A 10008-nucleotide genomic window follows, 5' to 3' on the forward strand; every position below is an offset into this window, starting at 1 on the left:
GTGCTCTTCTGCCTAATAATGCTACCACATAATTGTACAAGTAGACACGCCCCCACCTCACCCTCACCTCCTCAACCCCATCCAATGTAATTTGTTTGTGATTTGACAAAATGTTGAGGCTGTTCTTGTAATTTCATCACACAACCGCGACCGGCAAGGTTGGCCTAGTGGTAAGGCGTCCGCCCCGTGATCGAGAGGTCGTGGGTTCGAAACCCGGCCGGGACTTTAAAAATTGGCAATCTAGTGGCTGCTCCGCCTGGCGTCTGGAATAATGGGGTTAGTGCTAGGACTGGTTGGTCCGGTGTCATAATAATGTGACTGGGTGAGACATGAAGCCTGTGCTGCGACTTCTGTCTTGTGTGTGGCGCACGTTATATGTCAAAGCAACTCCGCCTTGATATGACCCTTCGTGGTCGGCTGGGTGTTAAGCAAACAAACAAACAAACAAAAATCGCACAACCACGAGTCCCAAATTGGAACCTGTAGCAAAGTTATACGTGCCCCGTGCTGTCTTCCGCATCGCATTCACGCCCCGTAGATGACAGTTTCATTGCGGTCAGACGACATTAATTGTACCTGTGCATGTAATTTTCACAAAATCCACTAGTTTCAGAGTTCAGAAGAAGGTTAGCAAAAGTAAGATGACAAAAACAGTTCTTGCCGTTTGCATTCTTCATGCAACTCACCAATGAGGTCAGTAACAACTAACCCAATCCCATTGAAAGACATGATTATTCTGTTTGGCTTCACTTTACTCCTTGGAAGTGTTCAAACCGAAGAACGTATGATATCCTAGACGAGTGGCCAAGACCAATCTTGACTTTGCAGACCTTATCAGTTTGCCCAGAAATATTTTAGCTACAGGACCAATGGTTTGCCACGGATGAAGTGTTTGTCCCCATGCCTGCGAAGTATGACATGATGAAATATCGATGCTTCCTAATATTTGTGTCTAAATAAAACGTTGCAGCACGCCTGAAACTTCTTTTTCTTCTTCAGCGTTCCAGAATTTTCTGGTTACGTGTGAGCTCGTTTGCCCATTTGGGTTCCCCACACTATGCTCTGAGAGCATAGTCAGCTTCACTCCGCTTTCGTTGAGTAGGCATGCTGAGTATTTTCGTGTTTCCATAACCCACCGAACTCTGACATGGATTACAGGATCTTTTCCATGCGCACTTGGTCTTGTGCTTGCGTGTACACACGAAGGGGGTCAATTAAGTCACTAGCAGGTCTGCACATAAGTTGACCTGGGAGATCGGAAAAATCTCCACTCTTAACCCACCAGGCGGCAGCGACCGGGATTCGAACTCACGACCTCACGCCTGAAACTAATGTGTTGCTTCTTGAAAGGTTCCTTCATCTTCTAACATGCTTAAAACATCATGCACGTTCAAAGACAAGGAAGATAGAAAGTGCGTAGAGCCTTCTTTAGTGCATGTGAAAACACCACCCCTCTTGTGCCCAGCGTCCCATATATGGGACGGTACTTTATGCATACACTTCTTCGCGTGCATTTGTTTTTTTTTCCAAAATCTGAGACATAATTTTAGATCATTGCTGTATCTTAATGTTTTGTTATAAGTGTTATATATAAAAAAGTGAACAATAAAGGAACGGTAGCTTTTGACTTTATGTATTATCGCTCGTTTTTCAAGAAATTGCACAAAAAAGTCGCCTCCTCTCTCAAACGGACGGGAGGGGGGGGGGGGGGGGGGTCTGCAACTCAACTTCACTAATTGAAAACAAGTAGACCCTCTTGGTACATCCAGCAGACCAGGGTCTGGAACTTATGCATAGTATATGGGACGATGGGCATGAATGGGTTAACTGCTTGGTTTGTTGAGGAAAAAGAGATGATGATGATGATGATGAGACAGACAACCAAACATATAATTATATTACTTGCAGTGGGGGCCGGGCTTGTTTCCCCTGAAGTGAAGGTGTACGAACTGAATCGCTATTAATTTTGTACTAACTTCTGACAGGTTCATGTCTACTAGCTGAATCAAGGCGTATAAGCTGAATCGGGGTGTTTTCAAAAAAACAGGTACAGTTCTAAAATCATGGATTCCTTTAAACTTCTGTTCAGGCGAAATATTTAACCAGGCAATAATTGTGGTGCTCATGTGCATAATTATCAGGGGTCGATTTTGATTACAGAGCGAGAAAAACAAGTCCAAGTTGGAAAGTCATGCAATATGTTTGTCGCGCGAGTGTAATCATGAGGTCCACTAGTACCCAGGTAATTACTGTACACATAGCCTAACCAATCTGCTATGTAGGCTGTTTACACAACTTACCGCAACGTGTTTCTTCAAATGTGCCACAATTTAGGCTTTATGAACGGAAACATCCGGAGTACGAACTATATATAGCCAGAATCAGTTGAGACACCATGATTGTTGTCTTTATGCAAATAAAAGCACTAAACACCTCCATGTGGTGTTTTTTTTTAATCCACACACTTTTGCAAAAAATGTGTCAAAAGATGTGCCGAAGAAATGCCAACAAATTGAATCGATAAAAATGCCGGAACTATATGCTATATTGTATTTCGATTTGATTTCCCATATGCCTCAGGCAGACACACAGACAGACAGACGGCCGGATACAAATCTTGTCAAAAAATTAATATGGATGAAATGAGAAAGGAAATGACTGAACACATGTAAACAAACAAACAAATATAAAAGCACTCAAAATCAAAAAAAAAAAATGTGAGTTGACTTACTGAGCTGTATACATTCAATTCCTATTCAGTTATATATGTTCATTATAGTGCCCTTCGTTTTTTACTGTACAAGTATGCACACTATTCACAAGAAAAATGTCCTTTTCCCTTGATGCTTCCCGCATATCCTTAAGTGAAGTGCTAACGTAAATTTTGTTTCTTCGTGTGTTCTTGTTTTCGGTTTTTGGTTTTAAGAAATCCTTCCATTTTATTTCGTAATTTCTTCCTTTTTTTTAAATTTTGGTTTTCCCGAGTTTTGCTTGACTTATATTTTCATGAATGAACGCCCTAAAATCGTCGAACTCTTCATTCAAACTTTCAGAAAATGATTAATATTTAATGATTATTTACGTAAATCAAGTCAGGATGATGGTCACGAGAATGATAAAGTTGAGAAGATAAAACGAAATAAATCTGCGAAAGAGTTAGTTCTGCTTACCCGCTATTTGCTCATTCATACCTGTTAAAGATTGAAGAACCACCTTCCTGTTTTAGATGCAATGGACCATTGCACACGTCCTTACCAAGTGTGTTCACGTGAAAGAACAAATACTACAGTGCAGATACCCTGTGGGATTTTTTTCTCCGGGAAGTCCCCCCAGACAATTTTTTTTTGTATAAAAGAGATCGAGACTTTTAACAAGATTGTAACTGTTTTCCATAAAGGAGTTCGAGACTTTTAACAAGATTGTAACTGTTTTCCATAAAGGAGTTCGAGACTTTTAACAAGAGTTGAAGTGACAAGTGTGAAATGGCATGAGCTTGTTAAAACTGTCTTCGTTTTATTGTTTGCTGGACCTACTTGTAAATAAACTTCAATTTCGCACACAGAGAACACCATGTAAACTGAGAAAGTAAGCGAACTTGAATCGGTTCGTTATAACCAAATAGGGACCTTTAACAATCAAGAGACACTTGAATCGGTTCGTTATAACCAAATATGTGACCCTCCACCACGAAATGAGTCGCATGTCACCTCGCGCGGTTCTGCGCTGGGCTTAATATAAGTCCGGGGAGTGTCTGGTAACAGTGTAAGGGTCAAATTAGTCACAGGCTTATAACTCAAACAGTTGTCGCTCTTTTCTAAAACGGTTTTCCCCACTGGATAGAGCATAAAAAACTCTTTAGAAAAATGTAAAAATATGAAAATCATGCAAAGGTGACATGCGACTCATACCGTCGTGGAGGGTCACATATGGACCTTTAACAATCAAGAAACACAAAACATTCAAGCAGTAAATAAACTATACTTGCGTCTGCACGTGTCCACGAATCGAAGAACTGCAGAGAACAATCTACGACCTTCTTTAACCCGAGAGGAGTAGAATGAAGTGCTGTGGTTAGACAGGTTACCTAAATACAATGAACATGGCTGATAAACAATCAGTTGTTTATCTCATGTGTCACACTTGCGTGGGTTTTAATCGTGGCATCTGCATCCCTCCCCCCCCCCCCCCCTACTCGTGCTTGAATGTGTGTGCTCGCGACCGTGTACGTGCATGCGTCCTTGTGCGAGCTAGTGTACGTGAGTTTATGTGTCCTTTGATCGTCTGTCTGTCGGTCCGACGGTTTGTCTGTGTGTGTCTGTGTGTCTGCATGTGTCTGTATGTGTCTGAGTCTATGTGTCTGTTTTGTATCTTACAATTACACCTAGCTTGTATATAAAATATGACATTCGTCCAGGTGTTGCCAAGTTATTGTCATCGTTTACTTAAATGGACGACCGTTCCTTTTCGGGGGTTGAGTTTTCTTGACATGTAGTTCTTTACTGTTGTTGTTGTTGTTGTTGTTGTTGTTGTTGTTGTTGTTGTTGTTGTTGTTGGCGTTGTTGTTCCCCTGTACTGTCTAACTTTACTTTGATGTGTTTTACTATTTGTTTTGGCATTGTGTACATAATTGTTTATTTGTGGATGTTTTTGTTGGGCGCTCAAAACTAAATGTATTTTCGGATTTGTGCCATGTAAGTATCCTCATTATTATTATCATAATTATTGTTATGTTGTTGTTGTTGTTGTTGTAGTTGTTGTTGTTGTTGTTGCTGTTGTTGTTGTTTTTGTTCTTCTTTTTTGTTCTTCCTAAACGGTGGGTTTCTGCACAATGCAGCTGGTCTTGTGTTCTGGTTGAGTAAATGTCAATGGGGACTAACCAAGATGTAACATGGTTGATCTTTTTTGGATGAGAAACAGCACAGAGCAAACAAATCGAGACGTCTGCATTCGTCTAGCGGACTAAACCAGTTGGATTTTTAGAAAATCAAACCCGAAGTCTATGAAATGCCACCGAGTACCAATCCTATCAGAAGCAAAAAACCAGGACGAAGAAAGGGTAAGTGTCAAAAATTGCCGTCTGTAAAAACAATCACATTGTGTTAAAACTGGGGATCACTGAACGTTCAACTATTAAGTTTAAGGTATTCCTCGTGTTCTCTGTGGTTATTCCAAACCTAAACCCGACCTGTATTTCTCTTCAGGCGATTTGAGAAAGTTAGTTTAATGGCAGGGATTATGCCTTCAACTTCTCTATTATTTTGTAAATAGTGTACACTTTTTGTACTTGTATATATGATGACTTGTCGTGGGTTATATCTGAACTGTTTGGTGATATTTCAAATATATGACGAAGGGCACAGTAATTGTTTCGTAAATCGGGTGTGTCGCTTTCAATAATTACGATTTTTGTGAGCACAGCACATTTTCGAAATCATACCGCTTTGACGTATGAAAATGGATAATTGGCCGTAACAACAAAGCTCTAATAATAAAAAATAATACAAAATAAATGACAGAAGCAATGGAAGAAAAGGTACAACATGCATGATGAAACTTGCGCCCTTATCACGAACACCGTGGCAAAAGCATCATCTCACTGATATTGTTTCTAGCTTGATATATTAACTTTTGTTTATTTCGAGGGTGCCAATTATCTAGCCAGCAAACATACAACGATACGATCAATCACGTATGCAAAGGTGTGAGTGTTGCATGACTTTCACACTGATTTCTCTCACACGATTACTTGATATGTGTGACCCTCCACCACGAAATGAGTCGCATGTCACCTCGCGCGGTTCTGCGCTAGGCGTATTATAAGTTCAGGGAGTATCTGGTAACAGTGTGAGGGTCACCTTAGTCCCAGGCTTATAACTCAAACAGTTTTTGCTCTTTTCTAAAACGGTTTTCACCACTGGATAGAGCATTAAAAACTCGTTAGGAAAATGTACAAATATGAAAATCATGCAAAGGTGACATGCGACTCATTCCGTGGTGGAGGGTCACATTTGATTTTTGTCCTTGTGAGTGTCAGCTTGCAAAACAGACGTTGCTGATGCGCGTGCACGAAAACAAGCTGTTTTGACAGTATTATCAATTGATATCAAAAACCTTGTTATTTGCTCTGCTTGCATTATTTCTATACAATTATTCCCACCCTCTCCCCCATCTCTCCAAATGCGTACCCGATTCGCCACGTGGATCAATCTCGTTTAAACTTGATGGAAAACGGCAACGATATCATAGTTCAGTGTTGTTCCCCGGATGAGATGACATACGGTTGATTGGTCCTGGATTGAAAATACCGTAAACTACCTTGTAAGCGCCCAGTATCGAGTAAACTACCTTGTAAGCGCCCAGTATCGAGTAAACTACCTTGTAAGCGCCCAGTATCGAGTAAACTACCTTGTAAGCGACCAGTATCGAGTAAACTACCTTGTAAGCGCCCAGTATCGAGTAAACTACCTTGTAAGCGCCCAGTATCGAGTAAACTACCTTGTAAGCGCCCAGTATCGAGTAAACTACCTTGTACGCGCCCAGTATCGAGTAAACTACCTTGTAAGCGCCCAGTATCGAGTAAACTACCTTGTAAGCGCCCAGTATCGAGTAAACTACCTTGTAAGCGCCCAGTATCGAGTAAACTACCTTGTAAGCGCCCAGTATCGAGTAAACTACCTTGTAAGCGCCCAGTATCGAGTAAACTACCTTGTACGCGCCCAGTATCGAGTAAACTACCTTGTAAGCGCCCAGTATCGAGTAAACTACCTTGTAAGCGCCCAGTATCGAGTAAACTACCTTGTAAGCGCCCAGTATCGAGTAAACTACCTTGTAAGCGCCCAGTATCGAGTAAACTACCTTGTACGCGCCCAGTATCGAGTAAACTACCTTGTAAGCGCCCAGTATCGAGTAAACGCCCACCCCTAAGTAGGGTCAAACTCTGTGCATAGGGCACACTACTTAGTAAGCACCCACCCCCAACATTTGGATTGGTGGCGTCAACATGTTTTTTGTTTTTTTGTTAATTGTGTGTACAGTTCTGTAGAGACATTTTAATACACGGGAATGAAGACTAGATGCTGACAGATGGTTATAATGCTAATTCCATACTCTCGCCACTGAAGTATCTGGGAAGCCCAGCCAAAAGAATGAAGATTTAGTAGAGATCAGCTTTGCTTGATTTAAAGGCAGCAAGTAAACAGACCAGTGTCTGATTACACTATTTCCGTCTAAAGGATTTGGACTGTCTAAAACTCCTTACCCCTTTTTTCGCCAGATTGCTTGGATCAGTAAAAATGACTGCATACAATGACTATTCATTCTAAGGTGTTTAGTATGTGCGTTCATTCCCACTCTCTGCGACTAGTGGCGGTTCTATACCAGCACGGTTGGCCTAGTGGTAAGGCGTCCGCCCCGTGATCGGGAGGTCGTGGGTTCGAACCCCGGCCGGGTCATACCTAAGACTTTAAAATTGGCAATCTAGTGGCTGCTCCGCCTGGCGTCTGGCATTATGGGGTTAGTGCTAGGACTGGTTGGTCCGGTGTCAGAATAATGTGACTGGGTGAGACATGAAGCCTGTGATGCGACTTCTGTCTTGTGTGTGGCGCACGTTATATGTCAAAGCAGCACCGCCCTGATATGGCCCTTCGTGGTCGGCTGGGCGTTAAGCAAACAAACAAACAAACAAAAGTGGCGGTTCTACGAGCGGATTTCCAGTCATCTTTTACAGCTTGCATTTGAGTAAAAGAACATGCATTTTTTCCGTGTTTGATTGTGTTTTTTTTTGTTTTTTTGTTTGTTTCCCCAACATTTTAATCAATCAATAAACACGTGATAACAAACATGGTAACTGTGTGTTTTCTGTTTGTACACATACTTTCTCATTTATATGCTTTACCTTAAATCAGAGACAATATTAAACAATTTGTTTCTAATTAATAAAACTTCAGACAAACGAAATCTCAAAACAACATGATTTCCAAAATTAATTTCCAGTGTTAATCGTGAATCGTTTTTTTTAAATGCTTACGCACATCTTTGCGATTAAAATAATCTTCTTCATATTTTTGCTGTTATTTTTTATACCAAAAAGCACATCTGTTACATTCAACCTAATTCTTTCGCCAATGTTTACTAATATGTACATTTCAATATGACCCTCCACCGCGGCATGAGTCGCATGTCACCTTTGCATGATTTTCATATTTTTACATTTTCCTAAAGAGATTTTTATGCTCTATCCAGTGGTGAAAACCATTTTAGAAAAGATTGAAAACTGGTTGAGTTATAAGCCTGTGACTGAGGTGACCCTCACACTGTGACCAGACACTCCCCGGACTTATATCAAGCCTAGCGCAGAACCGCGCGAGGTGACATGCGACTCATTTCGTGGTGGAGGGTCACATATTTCCAAAACCTGAGCACGGTTGGGCATTCAAATAAAAAATGCTTCAATACATCAAGTTCATCCTCACAATATACAGTTTTTATCAGCCTTCACTTTCATTTTACACAATAAAATATTCGTTGGATAAATGTTTTGCAATATTTTCCAATGCAGTACACCTTAACGAACTTCACTAGTGACAGTGGCTGCTAAGTTCCAATTCTTTTCGTCAATTTCAAATCCTAACTTTCTTCTCCAAAATCCTTCTTAACAGGCTGGGCTGTATTTTTTCCCTACGAGAATCTTTCGAATTTCTTTTACTGATCTAATTTTTTTCCCACAAAAGGTCGGAATGTCACAGACATCGTCTATAGCTACATTTCTTAAAAGGAGATGTACAGCTGTACGAACAACATTGTACTCAAGCAATCTATTTGCAGTGTAGCCAGTTCTTTCACACACTTCTTCATAGGTAGCAAAACGTCAATTCTCACACATCGCTCACAAACATTATACCACTTTTAATCCGATCCGCAAAAAAGAGTGGGTTACCTTGACAAATTATATATTTATTGTTCCACAACAAACCCGATACAGAATTACCATTATCGACCTGATTATTATCAAGCTATGCCTTCAACACAGCGGACTAAAATTCCGATTTAATACTGTCCAATCCTTTAAATGGTTTGCTATTAATGTTCGCAAAAAAACATTCAAAGCGACTCCCAAAACGGAAAAACTGTGCTTTTGGGAGCCATGAGCATTTCTGGTCTTCATTAAACAGAGTTAGGTTCACAACCCAACTTAACAAAACGGAACACTGCATCTGTCACAAATCAATCATGTTCAATCCACCTTGCTTACCATCGTTACATAAAACAGTTCTTTTCACCTTTTCAAATGCCTTTCTGTTGCAGTCTTTTTTGCGCCACACGAAGCGAAACATTAACCTATTAATTTCAGTTAGAACGTCGTCCGGTACAATCAGCGCCTGCATTATATAGACAAAATGTGGCAGGATAAACGTTTTAAATACACAGACTTTACCAATAATGCTCAAATTCCGTTTCTCCCACACGAAGATGAGCCTTTTCGCAACATTGGAACATTGGAACTGCTCGATCCATTGAACTCTTGCACGCACCTGTGCTGCACGAGATTTACGCTGCTCTAACAGTTCTAACTGCAGCTTGACCTTCTGCCGTTTACCTTGCGTTTGAATACAGTCAGGGGAGATCCCAAGGGCTTTATCCAACTCATTTAATTCTCCATACAATTTTGCAACATCGTTTTTAGTTTCAAAGCTTTTAAGCTTACTTAAATTTTGGGAGAAATCCTTGATTCTCATTTTCAATAATTCCCAACCAAGTTGACAATCCTCTTCATCATCAAGTTGAAATGTGTCAAACATTTTGTTCATTTGATCAACAAAGCTCACATCATGCAACAGAGAATTATTAAATTTCCAATAACCCTCTCCTCTCACGACATCAGAGAGTTTAATATGAATACTACAGCCTGTGACGAATGGAATTCGTGTATCGACTCCCTCTCTCATATTAATCGAGACTTCACTAGTTGCGTACACAAAACGAGGTTAAATGACCGAGACTATGTCATGA

General features: G+C 40.6%; 1 protein-coding gene across 5 annotated transcripts in view; it reads right to left on the reverse strand.

Annotated features, from left to right (window-relative positions):
• The window catches only part of LOC138947490 (uncharacterized), a 15655-nt gene extending 11513 nt beyond the window's left edge, over positions 1–4142 (reverse strand). For 4 of the 5 annotated variants that reach the window (XM_070318969.1, XM_070318970.1, XM_070318968.1 and 1 more), the window contains exon 1: positions 3982–4135. The gene's annotated coding sequence lies outside the window, so the exon portion shown is untranslated. Of the gene's footprint in view, positions 1–3981 lie in introns of all 5 variants that reach the window. The other variant, XM_070318967.1, reaches the window with a different exon arrangement.
• Between the last annotated feature and the right edge of the window lie 5866 nt (positions 4143–10008).

This window comes from Littorina saxatilis, linkage group LG14 (assembly GCF_037325665.1).
Source record: "Littorina saxatilis isolate snail1 linkage group LG14, US_GU_Lsax_2.0, whole genome shotgun sequence".
Classification (NCBI taxonomy): Eukaryota; Metazoa; Mollusca; class Gastropoda; order Littorinimorpha; family Littorinidae; genus Littorina; species Littorina saxatilis.